Source organism: Lagenorhynchus albirostris, chromosome 18, assembly GCF_949774975.1.
Source record: "Lagenorhynchus albirostris chromosome 18, mLagAlb1.1, whole genome shotgun sequence".
Classification (NCBI taxonomy): domain Eukaryota; kingdom Metazoa; phylum Chordata; class Mammalia; order Artiodactyla; family Delphinidae; genus Lagenorhynchus; species Lagenorhynchus albirostris.
In genome coordinates this window covers 2,317,924-2,337,277 of record NC_083112.1, presented here as the reverse complement: position 1 = coordinate 2,337,277, position 19,354 = coordinate 2,317,924, and the positions used below count along the sequence as shown (strand labels likewise).

The 19,354-nt window shown below is 45.4% G+C and overlaps 1 long non-coding RNA gene across 2 annotated transcripts in view; it reads left to right on the top strand.

The window, feature by feature from the left end:
* Positions 1 to 19,354, top strand: part of LOC132508933 (uncharacterized) — a 221,797-nt gene that overhangs the window by 179,422 nt on the left and 23,021 nt on the right. For both annotated transcript variants that reach the window (XR_009536831.1, XR_009536832.1), the window contains exon 8: positions 18,543 to 18,590. This is a non-coding gene — a long non-coding RNA (uncharacterized LOC132508933). The remainder of the gene's footprint in view (positions 1 to 18,542; positions 18,591 to 19,354) is intronic.

The following is a 19,354-nucleotide window of genomic DNA, read 5'->3' as shown; positions in this document are numbered from 1 at the left end:
CGATCCTGTACTTGAAGACTTGTAGGAAGGCTGAAAGCACCACCGTAAAGGAAAACGTACAAGTACGGGTGTTGCATTTTCGCTTTACGGGAAGGTAGAGCTACCTTCCCCATCAATATCTACAGCCACGTGTGGTAAGCGTGTTCCCTTCTCTGTTTGGAGGCCCAGAGAGGTTAAGTCAGGTAACTGCCCAAACCTCTCGTATTTTGTAAGTGATCAGGCCAGGATTTCCGCACTCTTGGCTCTGTTCAACGTGGCATTTGAAATAGTGCCTGGGTCAGGCCAACAAGTCGAGAAGGATGTCCGAATGACTAGAATGAATGAATGAATGAGTGAGTGAGTGAGTACAGGAGAGGTGATGCACAGAGGCCGGCTCCTCCATGCTCACTCTGGGCAAGAAGACTTCAGAGAAAGAGAGGAGTGGGGCCTGGAGACGTGGCTGAACACGGAGGGAAGTTCTGGGCAGGCAGTTTACAGCCGCAGTTAAGAAGAGTAGGCAAGGTCTTTAACTTCGCTATTTTAACTAGATGCTCCACAAGGCACATCCCTGATTGACATCAGACCATATAAAATTTCCATCTCTCTTTAGGCTCTGCAGAGTGAAAGGCAATTGCAGCGTGAACTGGGTCTCCGCTGGGATAAAGGATTCTCTAACAGCCTTTTCTCTGCGTTAAGGGTATAATACAGAAAAGCTTTCCATACTTAGAACACATCAAAGGGGACAATCTTTAAATTGCTGGGCTAAACACCATGGTTTTTCCTCTTCAGCAACTATATTTACATTAAAAGAAGAAAAAGGTTAGCTAGCATTTTATAAAAACGGTTCACAATTACTGATAAAATTCGAATCGTATAAAGTTGGGTTTTTGAATCTTCTTACTAGTGATATGTGTCTCTCATATAAATTTGCAGGCATTTACTTGAAAAAAAGGTACATTTTCTATATGAGATGTAACTAGAAACAGACTCATTTGAACTCATTAAAAGAATGGTTTACAAAAAGCACATGTAACTCCCGGGCCCGGGGTGGGTACTGGGCCCACTGACTCTGTACAGTGTACCCGCCTGGCAAGCGGAGATGTGGTCATGAAAGGGAGTGCCCGAATTGTCAGATAGAATTTATTATATGAAAGTATCTAGCTCAAAACTTTCCTACCAAAGATTCCTGGTGGGGTGCCAAGAGCTGGCTTGAAGTCTTAGGGAATCACAAATATGTAGGTCACTGGGGTCCTCGTGGGCACCCTCCCTTCAAAGGAAGGCATTTCTCGAAAATGTAAAGGCTCATTTAGAAGGGATCATGTCGACATCTGCAATAATTCCTTGACATGGCAGCACGATTAAGTCTCCCGAATTCCAGAACAGACTCAGGCTGACTCAAAAACTGATGAAAAATTCCAAGGACTGCAAGGGAACACAGAGTACAAGTCCCTTTCCTGTTTAGAACCCCGTGACCATGACCGAACGAGATGCCCTTTGCGACAGTCCACTCCTGGCTCTCGTGACCCGGCAGGGACAGTCACACAGGCAGGGCGAGTCCTTCTCTAAGGCAGCAGGGACCCAGGGAGTGGATGGAGCCCCCCCAGCCGGCACGGCCCAGGAGGAGGTGTTGTTTACGGTGCGGGGGTCACCTTGGGTGATATCCCTTATTGCACCGCCTCCCATCTAACCAGGGCTGGCTAAAAATAACTAAATCACCCCGTCTGGATGCAGGAGATGCCCCATGCAACGTGCTCAGGTCTGAGTGGCGCCGGAATGGGTGGTGCTATTATCAGGAGCTCACACGCCACCCTTAAACCCTCTCATCAGCCGTTTTCATACCGCGAGCTGCAGTTTTTGTAATGGAAAAAAATGTCACACATTGGAAGATGGATTTCTCATGTAAATAGCATCGTGTCTTGGAGAGGGCTCGCTCTTAACCTGGGTGATCGTTACTGTGACAGGACACTGAACAGAACCAGCCTTGCTGGGATTCTAGAGGAATTAGAAACGCACCCACGTGTGTATCGGGGGGGATGCTCTCTTTCCTTGGCTGTCTGTAATTTGGCAGAGGGAGGGGCTGGGCAGGCTCAGAGTACGAAATCATTGATTCTGTCCCCGCGTCCACTTGGCAGTGTTTGAGGTCCACACCAAGTCTCAGGCTAAGTTTCCCCACTTGCGGAATTCACTCATCAATGAAATGAGTCATCAGTGAAAGAGCGTCTGAAATGATGCTGACTGTGACCTTTAGGTTTATCCGGGCTATAATCCCAAACGTCACGATTACACATATACGTGTGCACATGTACACGCTTGCACACACACACATAGCCATGCGTACATACACGGTTAAGGGCTGGGGAGGGTTGGGGATCTGGAGAGACTGCAGATACTGACCAAGTGGAGCTGGCCCAGCGCCTTCCCTCCTGTCACACAGCTGTGCTCCTCTGCACAGAATGTTCCTCCGGGGCCCCCGTGAGAGGACACAGCGGTTGAAACTATTAGGAAAATAAGAGGTGGGCCTCGCTTCTGGACATTTGCGTGTATTAAACTAAACAGAAACAGAGAAAACTTACCACTCTGCTTTCAGGCCTGACCCTCGCGGGGCCGTCTCCGTCCACCCCGCTCCTTGAAGCCGTCCCTGCCTGAGACGCCAGCGGGCGGGGGGGCCTGGGAGCCCTTCGTGCCCTTGGCCACCTCCACCAGGGCACACGGAGTCTGGTCCTTTGACCAGGGCATCTGTCACATGAATGCCAGGTCTTAATTGAGCAAAGGAACAGTGCCCAGGGAGGGTTTGCAATTCTTTTCAGGGTCTGTTTATTGTGGGCAGTTCCCTGCGGTCACTACAGATTGGAGAGTTCTGTGTCTGAGAAGCACGTGTCATTTTGGACAGGCTGTGTTGGAAATCACTCTTTCCTTCTCTCTGTCTGCTCTGTACTTCCCTGATTTTGGTGAGGCCATCAAGTATGCTCTAAATGCCTGCACACTAAATCAAAAAGAGAGAGAGAGAGAAAGAGAGAGAATGCTGTAAGGTGTGCCTCCCCCAGTTTCCCTTTACTTAAGATAGAGCGGAGGGGCCCCTCTTGCAGGACGTCTGTCTGCCCACCGCGGGCTGGCCTCTGCTTCTGTGCACTATCCATCCGTCTCTGCTGTGCTCTCTCTTTCTGCGCTCGACCTAACCTCCCATGCTGGGCTGCCAGCTCCTGGGTCAGCCGGGCAATGCCTCATCCAGCTTTGTATTTCCAGCAAAAGTCTTGTTTTCCTTTGCAGTGGGAAACACAATAAGTATCTGCTAAATTACCTGAAGAACTACAAGTAAGAATGTGAACAATTTAAGAGTTAGGTGTTCATTGCTCAGCAAGGGTGGGATGCATACTATAGCTTTCTTAGTGGGAACCGTAAGTAAGAGACTTCACTCAGATTTTGGGAGGCAGACGGACAGCTGGGAAAGCAGAGGGGAGCAGAGAAGCCCCAGCAGAAGGACCCGGGTTACAGGCCTTCCTCCTGAGTTTGCCTCCTTGATCATCTTCCCTAGAGATTTTTGCTCTGTTTTCTGTCACATCCCTATCTTCAACCCACACAGCCTGCGTGCGTCTCTCCTCCACCCCGTCCCCTCATTCTCAGCCTTAATGCAAAGCTGATGGCCAGAAGACAGTGCAGGAAGACAGTGATGTGATGCCCCTCTGGTGCGGCCACTCTGTTGCCCCTCCCCCCTCCACTCTGCTGCCCAGGTGGGCAAACCCTCCTCACACAGCTGCCCCCTCCCCCCCCCCCAAAAAACTGCGCAATTCCGCTCCTAACAAACAAACCTATGAACATAGCCTGGAAGGGGACATCATCGCTGGTCTTCTGCTCGTGGAAAGGTCCCTTCCCCACAAGAACATGTGGACTCTGGAAACCTACCACCTACTGGGCGTTTGGTAAATGCTAGACACTGTGTGGTGCTGTAAAGGCATCACCTCTTAATCCACCCAGTCACCCTTTCAAAGATGAGAACATGGAAGGCTACGAAGGTGGAGAAAACCTTCCAGGGACACATCTACAGTGAGCAATCTGAAGCTGGCTGGGCCAGGCCCAAAGCCTGTGATTTCTGCAATAGGCAATGCCTTGGGTGTCCGACAGGCATTTTACAGTCTCTCCACCTGTTGCATATAAAATACTTCTCTGATTATTGAAAACGCCATTTGGGGGTGTATATTTCTCTGATCCACATATAATCAGTACAATTTAATACTGCCACTAACACTGAACAACTTCTATTGCCAAATTTGGTTTGAAGAGATGAAAAAAATCTGAGTACACCTACTTATAACAGTAGTTTACTGCCGAAGTAGCTTTAGTAAATAACGCCCTTTGTTCTTCTTCCTCCAAATCTTCGTAGCTCAAAAAACTTTAAGCTTTTATTGCCCGCTCATAAATGTGTGGGCAGGGAGATAAGATGAAACTTCAGAAATCATGTGCCACATTCATTTATCTAGTTGAAGCAGGTTGAATATTATGTTTCTTCACATAAATATTGAGCAAAGTTGTTGGAAGGTAGCAGGAATAATTCATTTCCCTGCAATTTTAGTACCGTTACTGGTAGCAAACATGCTTTGAGCAGTTACCGTTTTCAAGAAACCTTGCAATGGATATTATATCTGTGATCTCACTTTGGGGTGTAGCATTTGACTTCTGTCCGAACCCAAGGTCAGCTCCGGGGGTGCTTCAGTGTCCTGCCCCCCTCGTAGGGCTGGTGTGTGGTCTAGGTAAAGCACTTAGAACAGTGTCTGGTGGATAATACCAAGTAATATAGATTCATGCCTATTCTTGTTTCAATCACAAAAGCTAAATGTTATTTGGGAATTAATGACATATGTGTTCAGCCCTGATACGTAAAATTTTAAGTAATCTGGTGGAATCTAAAATCAGTTCTATTTACTGATGATCAGTCATAAAGGCATAATGTGTCCCTTCCTCAAGTAGCCTGTTTGCTTCAAATGTACAGAGTGATTTGCTCACCATCTTCTTGGCTGCGTGTCCGTGGGTGCGATGCTCTCACACTGTTTGGGTTGGTTGGTTACCAAATCCAAGCTCGCTCTGCTCACCACAGGACAGGCCAGTACGTCGGGAGATGAGGTGTTGAGGCAGCGACTATGACTTTATTCGGGAAGCCAGCAGACCGAGGAGACAGCAGACTAATGTCTCTAAATAACCATCTTCTTGGAGTTTGGATGCCAGTTTCTTGTACAGCACAGAGAGTGGGAGGAGACGAGGAAGTAAAGTGAAAAGGCCATACGATTTGCAAGTATCCCCTGGAATGGCCAGCCTCGGGGAGGGGATGTGTTCATTTCTTCTTTCTTGCCGCCATCCGCAGGTGGACAGGGTCCGGATGTTCCCCTGAACAAAGGCACTTTGGTTTAACAGGGGGTCAGGGTTCCCCGGGGAAGGCCCTTATGTATAGACTATCCTTTTAGTGAACAAAAGCAACAGGAAGCAGCCATTAAAGGAAAGAAACAGATCCAACATGGAGTCAGGATTGGCTGTTCCCTGTTACAGTTTCTCAGGTGAAACATGAGTCCGCTGCAGAAACCGAGCTCCAACCTAAGAAAGTGTGTAAACGCCTGAAATTCCACGCTCTCCTGCCTGTCCTGGGTCGGGGGAACCCCACCTCTCGGACGGCGGTGGAGAGCAGGGCAGAGCATTTCTGCCAAGCGTGGACCACTGGTGACCAACCCAGGCCACCCACGGCCAGAAAAGCACACCGGGAGAGGATGTAACTTAAGAACCCGGAATAAGCCAGGGAGCATTAAAAACACTTCGTCTCAAGGACTAACTGGATGATTCCCTCCTTCGGTTCATTCCCAGAACTTGCTTGAATCAGAAACCATGAAGCCAAAGCTGGGATCTGGGCGAGGTGTGGGCAGGGCCGTGCTGCCGGGACCCTGGCCAGAGATGCGCCGTCCTGCACCGCGCCTGCCCTTCTCTATCGCCTGGCGCTGGGGGCCTGTGCAGCTCGTGTGCACTGTGGATCGTGGCTGCCGCGTGTCCACAACGCCAGTGTCCGGCGTGGGGAGGAGGCTGGTTGTGAAAAGGTGCGCTCGGACGGTTCAGCCACTCTGGGTGTCAGGGAGAAACAACCGCATCTTGGCATGTGCTCGCAGTGGCTGCTTTTAAAAACAAATCAGTAGGAAAACCACTCTAAAGAGGGATGAATGTGTTCTCTTTAACCAAAATTGAACTCCGGCCGTTAATCTGAACCTGAAACGTAGGTGCATGCTGCCTATGGCCAGATCCTTTTCAGTGTCCCTGTAATGAGTTGAAATAAGGAATTTCAGGAAATCACTTCGGTTAACATTTCCCAGACCTGCGGTTTCTCTGATTTGCTCTATCTACTATTTGGTCCCTTTTCGAGGTAGTTGGCGCTATCTTTTTGGAGAAAACATTTTTGTGATCACCAAGAAGGGATCTGGGACCGGAAATCAGCATTGACATCAGCAGATAGAAGCTGTTGGGAGCGAACTGAATGGACCTGAGCCCACACGCGTGGGCATGTTTTCCTTGAGGCTAAATCCGGAAAAGAGGTTTATTCGTGTGTTTCAGTGAACGTGCACAAGATTGTAGGAAACGGTTAATCTTTCGTTAAAATTCATGGCCTTCTGGGATTACTGGGCCGTTCATTACAGGTATCAAAGCAAACATTAAGTTCTGCTGTATTGTGAAGTTTGGCCCATTCAGTTGGAAAAATCTTAACGATCAAGAAACCATGTGTTTTTACTCAGATATGTTTTATGACGTAGCTGTAAAATCTTGTCTCAAATAGACCTACCGCAGGCCTGCATTGTTTCAGACAGTAATAGGACTCACTTCTGAAATGCCTTTGTATTAAGTCTAAACGATGGATGAAAACTGGAGGGCTTCACACAGTTGTTATTTATGACTCTTCTTGTCTCACACGAGGTTCTCGGCAGCGCTCTGCAAGCCTGTGTGAGGGGCAGGTTCATAGAAATTACAGCCCCGGGAGTGTGACGGCAGTTCAAAGCCAGCCGGCCTGGGCCGCTGCTAACAAACGTGTTTAAAGGTTTCTAACTTGGCACAAAGCTGGATCCAGAAGGATTAAGGGGTGAAGTGTTGGCTATCAATCTAGAAAGAGTATTTTTCATAACATTTGAAGGGGAAAAAACGTAATACATTGTTGTTTCCACTCAATCTTCCACAGAGAAAGTTCTTTTAAAGTTGCAGAATTCTTGTCTTCAGGGGGAAAAGATCTGTAAACTGTGACCAAGCAAATGCATTCATCTAATAAAGAGTTAACAGGTAGCCAAAGGATGGATGGCTTTTTGTTTTTAACGTGATACGACCTTAGAGTCCCTATCAATTCCCCATGATTGATTTGCACAGGAATTCTCCCAAATTTCCCCCCAGGTGAGGCTCTAGCGTGACTAGTCATTTACTTTAGAGCCACTTCAAGCTTTGTCTTTTCTCCTAAAGCCTCAGTTGTCACTGGAAAAACGTCACAAAGAAATGTTCTGAACAATAGAACCAGCTTCCCTTTTAACCTCTCCAGGTACCAAAAACAAAACGCTGTAAAAATAATTATATTTATGCATAAAATATTTATTCAAAACCTATAGGGAGTGCCTACAGCCGTCACTGGTCACTGTCTTAAGGGCTAGTGTGCATTCTGGCGTTTACCATATACGAACCACATAACCTCATCGGTTCTCAAGGAAGATGTGGAATTGTGTTGAGAATGGGGAGCACCTCAGATGTCTTTGACTCCTTTTCTAGCTGTGCTGCAGTTAACAGCGTTTTGTACATAATGGGTGTTCAATTAAGATTTAGTTGAGTGATGGAAAACAGAAACAAATGAGAGTCTTTTCTGCAGAGTGAGATACCATACGAAGTCGAATCAGTCGTGTTCCTGACACTCACCCTTGAACTATGCACACGACGCTCAGCACGGACTCGTAGGCTCGCATCAGGGGTCCCGTCTCACAAAGTACAGTTGCCCATTGTTAAGGGCTGCATAATGTGCGTGTCCCTCCAAGATTCATATGTCACCGTCTTGCCCCCCAGGACCTCAAAATGTGATTTTATTTGGAAAAAGGGCCTTTAAAGAGATAATTAAGGTGAAATGAGGTCACTGGGGTGGGGCCCTGATCCAATATGACTGGTGTCCTTATAAAGAGAAGAAATTAGGACACAGACACACACAGAGGAAAGACCATATGAAGATGCAGAGAGAAGAGGGCTCTCCACAGCCCAAGAAGGGAGGAAACCAACCCCACCAGCATGTGATCCTGGGCGTCCAGCCTCCAGAACTGTGAAAAACTGATTTCTGTTGTTTAAGCCGCCCCGTCTGCGGTACCTTGCTATGACAGACCTAGCAAACTAGTGTACTCTTATGAAACTCTATTTCATCTTTTGAAATCTGCATAAAAAGAGTTTGAAACCACCACGTTTTTTCCTTTATTTGATCCTCAGCTAGCTAATCTGTATCTGTATTACGCATCCGTGTGCATGGTTGATGAGTTAAACTTGGCGAAGAGCAGTGTCTACATTTGTCTATCTTATCAGAGCTATTTAAAGTTAATGTTGAAGAAGATGTGGTACATATATACAATGGAATAGTACTTGGCCATAAAAAGGAACAAAACTGGGTCATTTGTAGAGACGTGGATGGACCTAGAGACTGTCATACAGAGTGAAGTAAGTCAGAAAGAGAAAAACAAATATGGTGTATTAACGCATATATGTGGAATGTAGAAAAATGGTACAGATGAACTGGTTTGCAAAGCAGAAATAGAGACACAGATGGAGAGAACAAACGTATGGACACCAAGGGGGGAAAGCGGGGTGGGGGTGGTGGGATGAACTGAGAGATTGGGATTGACATGTATACACTAACACGTATAAAATAGATAACTAACAAGAAGCTGCTGTATAAAAAATAAATTTAAAAATAAATTTAAAAATAATCATAAAGTTAGGGTTTCCCTGGTGGCACAGTGGTTGAGAGTCCACCTGCCAATGCAGGGGATGCGGGTTCGTGCCCCGGTCCGGGAAGATCCCACATGCCGCGGAGCGTCTGGGCCTGTGAGCCATGGCCGCTGAGCCTGCGCGTCCGGAGCCTGTGCTCCGCAACAGGAGAGGCCACAACGGTGAGAGGCCTGTGTACCGCAAAAAAAAAAATCATAAAGTGAATGTTTTGAGCTCCCTTTCCTGTGCAGATCTGTTGGTGAGCAGCGCAGCGATGTTCTCCCCTTGGGCAGGAAGTGGAGGGCAAAGCCAAGCTGGGCGGCTGAAGAAGGGCCTTGTCCTAGTGCAGAAGGTGACCCACATGCTTGGTGGAAGGCAGAGTTCTATGTTAACGGCAACTACTCTTCCAAGAGCAGGTGGGACTCCTTGAGGGTGAGCTCACTTTGGTGGAGCCGTTGAAACGGGTAAATTTGACTTGGCAAAGTTGAACTCCGTGAATGGACTAGCAATCATCCAGAATGCTTTGTTAGAGACATTCTATACCAGAAAATGCACAAACTTGACTGAAAGAAAGAAGCATAAAATAAATTCTATGCAAGAAAGATGCTGGTTTCAGCTACAGTTAGGCTGTTTTATATTGTCTCCAAGGCCACCCCTCCCAGCCTGGATGGACGGGCCCGGGGGACAGATGGAGGCTGCGTGCCCACAGCTGTTCTGACCGGGCAGCTTCGTCCAGCTGCCAGCGTAGCCTGACGCATCTCTCTGTCACAAAATACAGCGAAACACGTAGCCTAGCAAAAGCCAGGTGTACCCCGCTGTCTGAGCGCCCGTGGAAATCATGTGGGAAGTCTCAGATCATGCATGAGTCTGCATCTCCACTCGCTTCTCTAGGGAGTCTGGGTTCGATACATGACGCTGCTGCTACAGAAATAGCCTGATGTATTTAGCAATATGGAGAAATCACGGTAAGACTCAAAGGGAAAAAAGTGCTTAGGTGAGGCCAGTACAGGCAAGTTGGTGTACAGTTAAATCCGAATGAATAAGTTCAGTGGGGCTTGGTGATTTTTGTGTTTTGAAAAGGATTATCATTCAGACCGTCCGAAGGCCTCATCCATCCTTCCCTGGTCTGACTGGCTCTCTGCCTTGACTCCAAACACACTCCGTCACCCAGACCTGCTGGTTCTTTCACTGTGGTGTCTCCAGTGCTTTGTCTCAGACACTCTTTTTGCTTCATAGCTAGACTTCTCGGGTGCTTCTGCCTCTCGTGACGTCTGGCTTCAGGGCCGTGAGCCTGGCTGACTGTGATTCCTGAGCCTCCGGCAGGGGCCTCCCGTGGCCTCTCAGGCCCTGTCCTTGTTTTCTACACGCATGCGGCAGAAGGCCCCTTGGGCCCTGTCTGTCCGCCCCTCCTGCCCACCTCCCATTTGCTTGGGGCCAGGCATTCCCAGCCCCTGCCCAATCCCACCCCTTCCTCTTTGGAACCCCGAACACTTAGGATACCTTGTCCTTCATCTTTGTCTCCCTAGGTCCTAAAGTTACCGAGTCCAAGCTCGCTCTGCTTGCCGCACGACAGGTCAGGGAATCGGAGGCAAGGTGCCGAAGCAAGGAAGATGACTTTATTCGGAAAGCCGGCCGACCGAGGAGATGGCAGACGAGTGTCTCTGAGAAACCATCTTTTTGGGGTCTGGATGCCAGTCTCCTTCACAGCACAGAGACAGGGAGGAGATGAGGAAGTAAAGTAAAAAGGCCATAGTTTTGCAGAGGTCCCATGGGATGGCCAGCCTAGGGGAGGGGATGTGTTAATTTCTTCTTTCCTGCGGCCATCCCCAGGTGGATGGACGGGGTCAGACGTCTCCCTGTGAGCTGAACAGAGGCACGTTAGTTTAACACTCAGGCAGAGGGGCAGAGTTCCCCGAGGCAGGCCATTATGTAGGATTATAATAACAAAAGCAACAGAAAGCAAATATTAAAGTCAAAGAAACAGAACTCGAGTCCGATTTAGCTCTTTCCTGTTAAGCTAACGAGGTCCTCCCGAGGGCTGACGGTTCCCCGTGGGTGTACAGGTGGTTGTGCTTTAGCATGTTAGGTTCGATCCCTGCCGGTCCACACCTGTCCTCACCACCTCATTGTGTGCCTGAGTGCTGAAGAGCTGGCTTTGGAACCCGCAGATCGGGCTTTGAATCCCTGCTCCGCGATTACTCTCTGTGCCTTGGACCGTTACCTAAACACCCTGATCTTTACCTCCAGTGTCTTGACATTTAATAATTTCATCTCTGAATCTGTTTCTTTCTTTTTTGCGGTACGCGGGCCTCTCACTGTTGTGGCCTCTCCCGTTGCGCCGCACAGGCTCCGGACGCGCAGGCTCAGCGGCCATGGCTCATGGGCCCAGCCGCTCCGTGGCATGTGGGATCTTCCCGGACAGGGGCACGAACCCGTGTCCCCTGCATCGGCAGGCGGACTCTCAACCACTGCGCCACCAGGGAATCCCCTGAATCTGTTTCTTAAGTGAAGTTCAGTGGGGCAAGGGGGCATGGGAGGGGGGGCTCGGGGCCTTAGCTCACAAGGGGTTCCCCCACTGCTGCTTCTCCCCTCTCCCCAGGACAGGCTTTCAGCTGCCTGCGCCCCCATCACGGCCCCCCTAGGTCCCCTCTGGCCTCCCCCTCCGTGCCACCCAGGGACCACTGCTGCAGCCAACCTTGGGGTGAGTGTGACGACGCTGTGCGCATCCCGCCGGTGAGGGGCGGGGCGATGGAGGAGTTCTGGGGCGCGCTGGCCGGGCATCGCCGTGGTCCACGGGCTGACCTTCCAGCCCGGTCCTGACCCCAGGCCCCTAGGAAGTGGGATGCCGGGCTCAAGGTCACGAGGTTCGTCCGCCTGAAGCCAGAGCACAGGCGTCCCCACCCGGCGGGAGGGAAAGGGGCCCAGCTAGGCCTTGTGCGCACGCGGGGGCCCTGCATGCCCATTGGGCACCCCTGTGCAGGAGGAGGGAAACGTGACGTCGCAAGCAAAAGAACCCCAGGAACCCCAGGTGAGAGACCCAGGAAGAAAGTAAAGAGCTCTGTGTTTCAGTGTCGTTATAAGCACTGTTTTCCTACGGTTTTAAAACCAAGGGTCCTGCATTTTCATTTTGCACCTGCCTCACTTATGCATAGAATTATTTTGAGAATTAGACGAAATAACACATGCTAAGCACGTGGAAAATACACAATAAAAGAGAACTCTTGTTTGCATAGGTAAAAGTGGACTCTCCCCAGCTCTCCAGTGCACGGCGGCGGGGGGTGGATTTTACAAGATCTAGGCGGCACCGGAAATAGTAAGCAAGATGGGGGGTGATTTGTGTATATACTTTTTTCTCCCACAATCAACACATTTCATCATATTCCGAGAGGGGCTTACAATCCAGAAAGTTTAAGTTTCACTGCGTTTGAGCTTTAGGAAGAGCACGTGCCAGGTACTTGGAAGAGCTGAGAGGAAACCCTCAGAACCTGTCTCTCCGTACATGGGGGGCGTTGAGGAGAGGGGCCTCCTCAGCCAAGTCCTTTAATCACTGGGAAACAGGAGCCCGACATGACATTTAATTTATAATTTCCTGGATCTTCAAACAATTCTCCTTTTAGAAAGAAATATTATTTTTTATTTTATTCTTAGATCTCATTCTTTAAAAATAAGAAAATTATCTTAAATGTCTTTATAAGACGTTCTATGTAGGACCCCCATCCTAGCATTAATTTTCCCGTGGTTACGAGTCGACAGCAGAGGCAGAGGTCGCCTGCCCAGCACTATGACACCTCCTCTGAGATGCAGACCCTGCTCCAGAGGGTCAGAACCAGAGCACCGTGGCCCAACCGTCACCAGGGAAATGAGCACGTCAATGGCGGGGCACACCTGCCTTACTTTGACTGGAAATCCCATGCATTGGATATAATAAAAAGCAAAAACTGTATCATTTAAGAAACCCTGTTAGTCTAATTAAATGACAATGAACCATAAAAGAACCATTTTTGATGTGCCTAGCAGAGTCTCAAAGTTTCTTTTTAAAAAGTTTTCCTGGTATGGAAACCCAGAAGTGCTGTGACGGTTGGGACAAGATGGTGGAGTTGTTTAAATTAAAAAATGTTTTTTAAGTGTTTCGTTTTGATTAAAGATATATGTGTTCTTTTCATCGTTTTGCAATGAGTATGCCTGTAGTGTATCAATGCCTGGGCCTGGCCCTGTTGCATTTCTGATGGTCACTAGTGCTGTGCTCCGCTCGGGGACCCTGATGTTTGCTCCGACCTGTACGAGGCTGCTTCTCACACAAGGCTCATTCTGAAGGGAAATCACATGCTTTTTCATTCCTTGAACAGATGAGGAAAGTGCGGCGAGAGTCTGAAGAACAGAAAGGTACATAGAGTCTGGGGTTCATTCCATCCCGAACCTCTTTGCCCTCTTGATGGCCTTTCACAGAGATTTCCAGACAATTCCTGGGTACCATCTCTGAGTTCATTCTAGTTCATGATTTCATATGGGTTTGCTTCTCTTCAAATCATTCTGTGACCCAGAGGTCAACCTACCCCCCCGCCCCCAAATTAAAATATTGTTGATGAAGGGCAACAGGATTTAGCTCTGAAAGAGGGGATGTACTCAGGGATAGATTCAGAGAATTTCTCCCAAAACTTTGTAAAATTATTGGTAATAAGTTAGAAATATGCAATTTCAGTGATATGGCTAGATATATTCCCAAAGAAGAATGACAACTTTGTCCTAACAGATATTTCAACTTCTTATTTAAAAAAATTAAACTTAGGCTTACAAAGAAGTTGCCTACACCCTTCACCTGGTCCCGTACATAATCATAGTACGATTACCAAAACTAAGCAGTTAACACTGGTATTTTTCCACTAACGTCCGTATTTCTGTTCCAGGATCCAACGCAGGAGCTCACACTGAATTTAGTTTTTCACCTCCTTCGTTTCCTTAATCTCTCCTTGTCTTTCAGAACCTTGGCACTCGAGGTGTACTGGTCAGTTATTTTATAGAATGTCCCCTCATTGGGGTTTGTCCTATTTTTTTATTATGTTGAAGTTGTCCATTTTTTAAAGGAGATCACAGAAGTGATGGGCCTTTCTCAGTGCAACATCCTGAGGGTATATGATGCCGAGATGTTTTATCATCAGGGATATTTACCTTGATTACTTAGTTAAGATGGTGTCTGTAGCTTTGTCCATTATAAAGATTTCCCTTTGCAATTAATAAATATCTTGGGAGACATACTTTGAGAGGAACGCAACGATTCTGTTTCTCCTTAAATCTTCACTCACACCATTTGGTGAATCTGGCCAACAACAACTATTACTGTGGTGTTCTAGTGCTGACTTTGTATTTTCCTCATTGCTTCTACATTCATCAACTGGAACTCTGTAAAGAAGAGATATCCCTCTTCTCTATTCGTTATTTATTCAATTATGTACTTACACCAGGATGTTGGACTCATGGCTATTTATTTTATCCTGTGGGCGGTAATCCAGTACTCCATTTATTTCTGTTGTTCAAATTATTCCCGGCTTGGCCATCGGGAGCTCTCTCATGTCGGCCTCTGTGCCCCTGTAATACGTCCTGTCCTCTCCTGAGCACTTCACTCTCTAGTAACACAGAATGCTCCAGGTCTACGTTGTATTTTCTCTGCCTGCGTCCTGGAGTCAACCTCTTCCTCAGAGTTCTGACAAATATGAAAATCATCATTCAAACTTAGTCTGGAAACCATAGGTATCATACAGCTTGACGATATTACGTACCGAGGACTGATTTGACTATTTGCGATGTGACATAAAAACCTTATTCCTTTTAGACCTCGAAACATCAGTAGAAACCCCTGCAGTAAGTGTGATTATGGCCATTTTGCCAATGAGAAAACTAAGAAGGCTAAGAAGAAAAGCAAGTAGTTGCCCAAGATCTTATACTAGAGAAAGAAGGAGCTGGAAAGAAATCCTATAAGCTGTAAAGCCAGACTCCTCCCACCTTGAAAGAACCAAAACAAAATATTGGCAACTCATGCTGTCAGCCTGATGGTCTGCCTATGCCGAACTTCAGTGAAAGGTGCTTAGAGCAAAACAGTTCTGCTGAAGCCAGGGCGTCTGTCCTTTCTTTTATGAAAAAGGTGCATTTTTGACCCAAGCATTACCTATCCTCACCTGGGATAAAAAGCCATGAAAACTGAGTCTGACTTCGAAATTATAAAACAATCAGAAGGAAATATACTTGAGTCCCAAGAGGAATATTTCTGGTGACGGAGTGCACCCAAACACAGATTGCAAACCAGATATTTTTACACTGACGCTGGGGAGAAGCAAAGCAGGAGGTGGGACGTGTCCTTTCCCACTCAGTCCTGCCATTTCTGAAAACTCCAAGTTTTGTCAGTCAGCCTACATTCCTATTAAAGTTGGGAAATTCATGCAAAAAGGAATGTTCCTTGGACTACAATAAGCTTTTCTTATCCATTTTCCTTTGACTAGGTAACAGATGACAGTTTTTAATAGAAGAGCAGGGCTTGGGAACATGGAAAAAAGCATAAAAGTTAACATTTATGTATTTCCAACTCCTGGTCACAGTCAGAGAGATTTAAAAATGATTAAGTGAGGAATTATAGCTTCATACAATCACATTCATAGCAATAATATTAAGGCTTTCAAAAGGATGAAAAATGGAAAAACTATAATGCTAGGGTTTTTTTAGTATATAATCTGCTACAGCGAAGACTTACCTTGAATCCATGCGGCCTTGCTGGTAGTTATTTCTGAGAAAAGCGACACTGAAACGACATTAGAGGACAGGTCTGCTTTATCACGACTCAAGAAAGAAAAGACGACGTTCAGTAACGTGACAAGTCAGTAACGGGGGTTCCCTGTGTACGAGTTCACACCCAAGTTTCATTTCTGAGTTAAATACTCTGTTTCATGATGGCCTTTGCTGAATCATGAGAGAAGGTATATGTGAATAGACCATTAATACATATAAGTTTGTATATGTTTGTACATGTGTATAGATACCTTAATACATACATAGTTTTATATAATTGTATTTTGTATATATTATTATCAATTAGCTTTGGTAGATAATCACATCTAATATTTATGTATATCATATATGTATTGCATATATAATAATATAATATAGTAATTATATTTATATCTACATAAATATATAGATTTATTGTATAGATATAATATATGTATATATTTTCCCATTTATCAAAGCTAATTGACAGCCAACATCTAGATACACGGTTCAGTAAAAAATCAATAATAAAAAAAAATTTTTTTTAATCCAGTACTGAAAACCAAATACTCAATCTCTAGGCTTCCACCAAAATGGAAAAGAAACAATCTGCTTTACACCAGCTTAAATAAAACTGAAACTGGGGCAAAGCCAAATAACTCGTTTGACCTGATGTACCAAGGTTAGGGGTTTGTCACTGTGACTAGAGGTTTGTTTGCTTTTGCATAATTAGACAACATAGTACATGTATAGCATTTAGTGTAACGCCACACACACAGGCTCTCAGCAGTTTTTACAGGATGGTGATAATAAGAATGATATTGGTGATGATGGCAATGATGCCTGGGTGAGAAGGGACCCAAGTCAGGCTTAGATGATAACCAGGGATAAGTCAGGCTTAGATAATAACCAGGGAAAGCTTCCCTAAAAAAGTGACTTGCAAAAGGAGATTTTTTGAAATATTTCTAGTAAGTGTGCTTTCAATGAGAAGGTATCAAATGGAATATGGGCATTTAGAAAATATTATAAAACTGTAAAAAAAAAAAAGCCCAAGAGGACAAATGTGTTCCATGTTGTACTGTTCTCCTCTTAAAAGATGAGGCATCAGTTGTACAAAGTATTTGGCCACTAGGAAGACGGATTAAGAAAAGCAACGCTGTAAAGTGGAATTAAGCTTGAGGAAGCCTCGTAACTGCCTGATGGATGGTCTTGGTGTAATTTTTCACTTAAACATTCAGACATACGGTGAATCACCGATTTGAGTCGGTGATTACAGGAGTGTGGTCGTATAAGACTAGATCTGAGAACTGAGACAGAGATCTTCACACTTTGGTGTGTTTATTAAACATATATAATCCCAAACAAGAACAATCCCTATTCCTAGAGCATTCTTCAGCGTACTGCCAGTAAGTGGAAGATGCTGAAATTGGAAGTATTCTGATAGTAAGGGAGACAGTGAAGAAAGAAACAGTTCAGAGACCTACGGAAAGTCACACCACAGTTACTAGTCGGTCACTCCTTGAACCAATCGTATCCTGACCACCTACTACGTATCAAACACTGTGTTCAGAGCTGAGGTTATAATAATGATTGAGAGAGAAATCCTCCCTGCCCTGAAGAGTTAAAAGTCTGTTATAGACACAAATAGATACCGAAGAAATAGTTACACACAGAAATAATTATTTTGCATGGTAGTGTCGTTAAGGAAATAGCAGGATGCTGCAGAGGATAACACGGAAGAGGGAGAATCACTGTGCGTAGGGGCCACTAGTGAAGGCATTTCTAAAGAATGGGTAGGAGTTAGTGGAACACAGGATGGGCATGATGAGGGCACGGCAGTGTCGGAAGCTGGAAAGTGGCTCCTGAATTGAGTTTATGTGGAGAGATGCAAAACTATGCCCACGCTTTGATTTCAGCCATGGACAAGAGAAAACTCAACATTTACCTAACCTGAACATGTGCTGGGCACAAGGTATGTGTTTTACATTTATCATCTTATTCAACCTTTAAATAATGTAGTGATGTATGTGCCCACTAAGTAGGTTAACTTACTTGTTCAAATCACAAAATAAGAGATACGACCAGGATTCATACCAAGATAGCATGTCTCAAAGTTTCAGTCTTGGTCAATAGGCTGAAGTTCTTTACAAGTCCGGACAGGAAAATGACAATAGTTTTATTTACTAGGAAAGCAGAATTGCAGGCGATATTCTTTAGTTTTGATTGTTCTCAGCGCTGTTTTAATATTTTGGCAAGAAATAATAGGTTGGCTAATTCTCATTTCTACTTTTCTATGTTAACTGAAGAGAAATATTGCTATAGTCTATACCAAAAAAAATTTTTTTAATAGGACTTAATTTCTTTAAAAAATTTGTTAAACTGTTTAAAATTATCCAAGTAATAATGTGCATGTATTCAAGTGGCACTCTGACAGTGATCATTAAAAACACAATTGTCAGGCTTCCCTGGTGGCGCAGTGGTTGAGAGTCCGCCTGCTGATGCAGGGGACATGGGTTCGTCCCCTGGTCCGGGAAGATCCCACATGCCGCGGAGCGGCTGGGCCCGTGAGCCATGGCTGCTGAGCCTGCGCATCCGGAGCCTGTGCTCCGCAACGGGAGAGGCCACAACAGTGAGGCCCGCGTACCGCAAAAAACAAAAACAAAAACAAAAAACATAATTGTCTAAGAAAAATGATGGTCCTTAGCCCATCCTCCTAATTTTTGTTCTACTCTTTCCTATCTTTCAGCTGTTTCTAATGTAATTTACCACAGCATTCCCAAATAAATGCTTGGACAGACAGCTATTTCTTGATTTCTAGCTTTTAGACGATATCTCTTACTCTCCTTATATAGGCAAACCTCAGAGATACTGCGGGTTTGGCTCTGGACCACAGCAATAAAGTGAGTATTGAGATAAAATGTGTCACCATAACTTTGTTTCCAGCACAAATAAAGTTATGTTTACACTCTACTGTAGTCTATTAAGTGTGCAATATAGCATGTTGTCTAATAAAACAATGCACATACCTTAATGAAAAATACGTTATTGCTAAGAACTGCTAAGCATCATCTGAGCCTTCAGGGAGGGGTAGCAGTAAAGTCACTGATCACAGAGCCACCATAACAAACGCAACAGTCATGAAAAAGTTTGAAATATTGTGAAAATTACCAGAATGTAACACACAGACACAAAGTGAGCAAATATTGTTGGAAAAAGACTTGCTCCATGTGGGGTTGCCACAAACCTTCAACTTGTGAAAACCCCATTACCTGTGAAGCACAATAAATTTAAAAACGGGGTCTGCCTGTATTCAGGTTGAGAATTAATCTATTTTATATAGTCCTCCATATCCATAGACTACCCCCCTCCCATTCTTCCAAAATACATATATCTCCCCTTTTGATAAATCAGTAATCAGTGTACATTAATATGACTAATAACATTTACAGTTAAGCAGTGTAATACGATTACACCTCCTGGCTTACACAACTTTTAATTATATAGCAATAACAAAAATAAAACCCTTGTTTGTCATATCTTGTAAAGAATATTAAAATGCCATGCTTTGAAATACGTTCCACAAGTAATACAATAGCCTTATCACAAGGAACTTTTCAGGTTATCTACTATTAACGTTTTAAAAAATTAGTCTTAGACTTTCCTT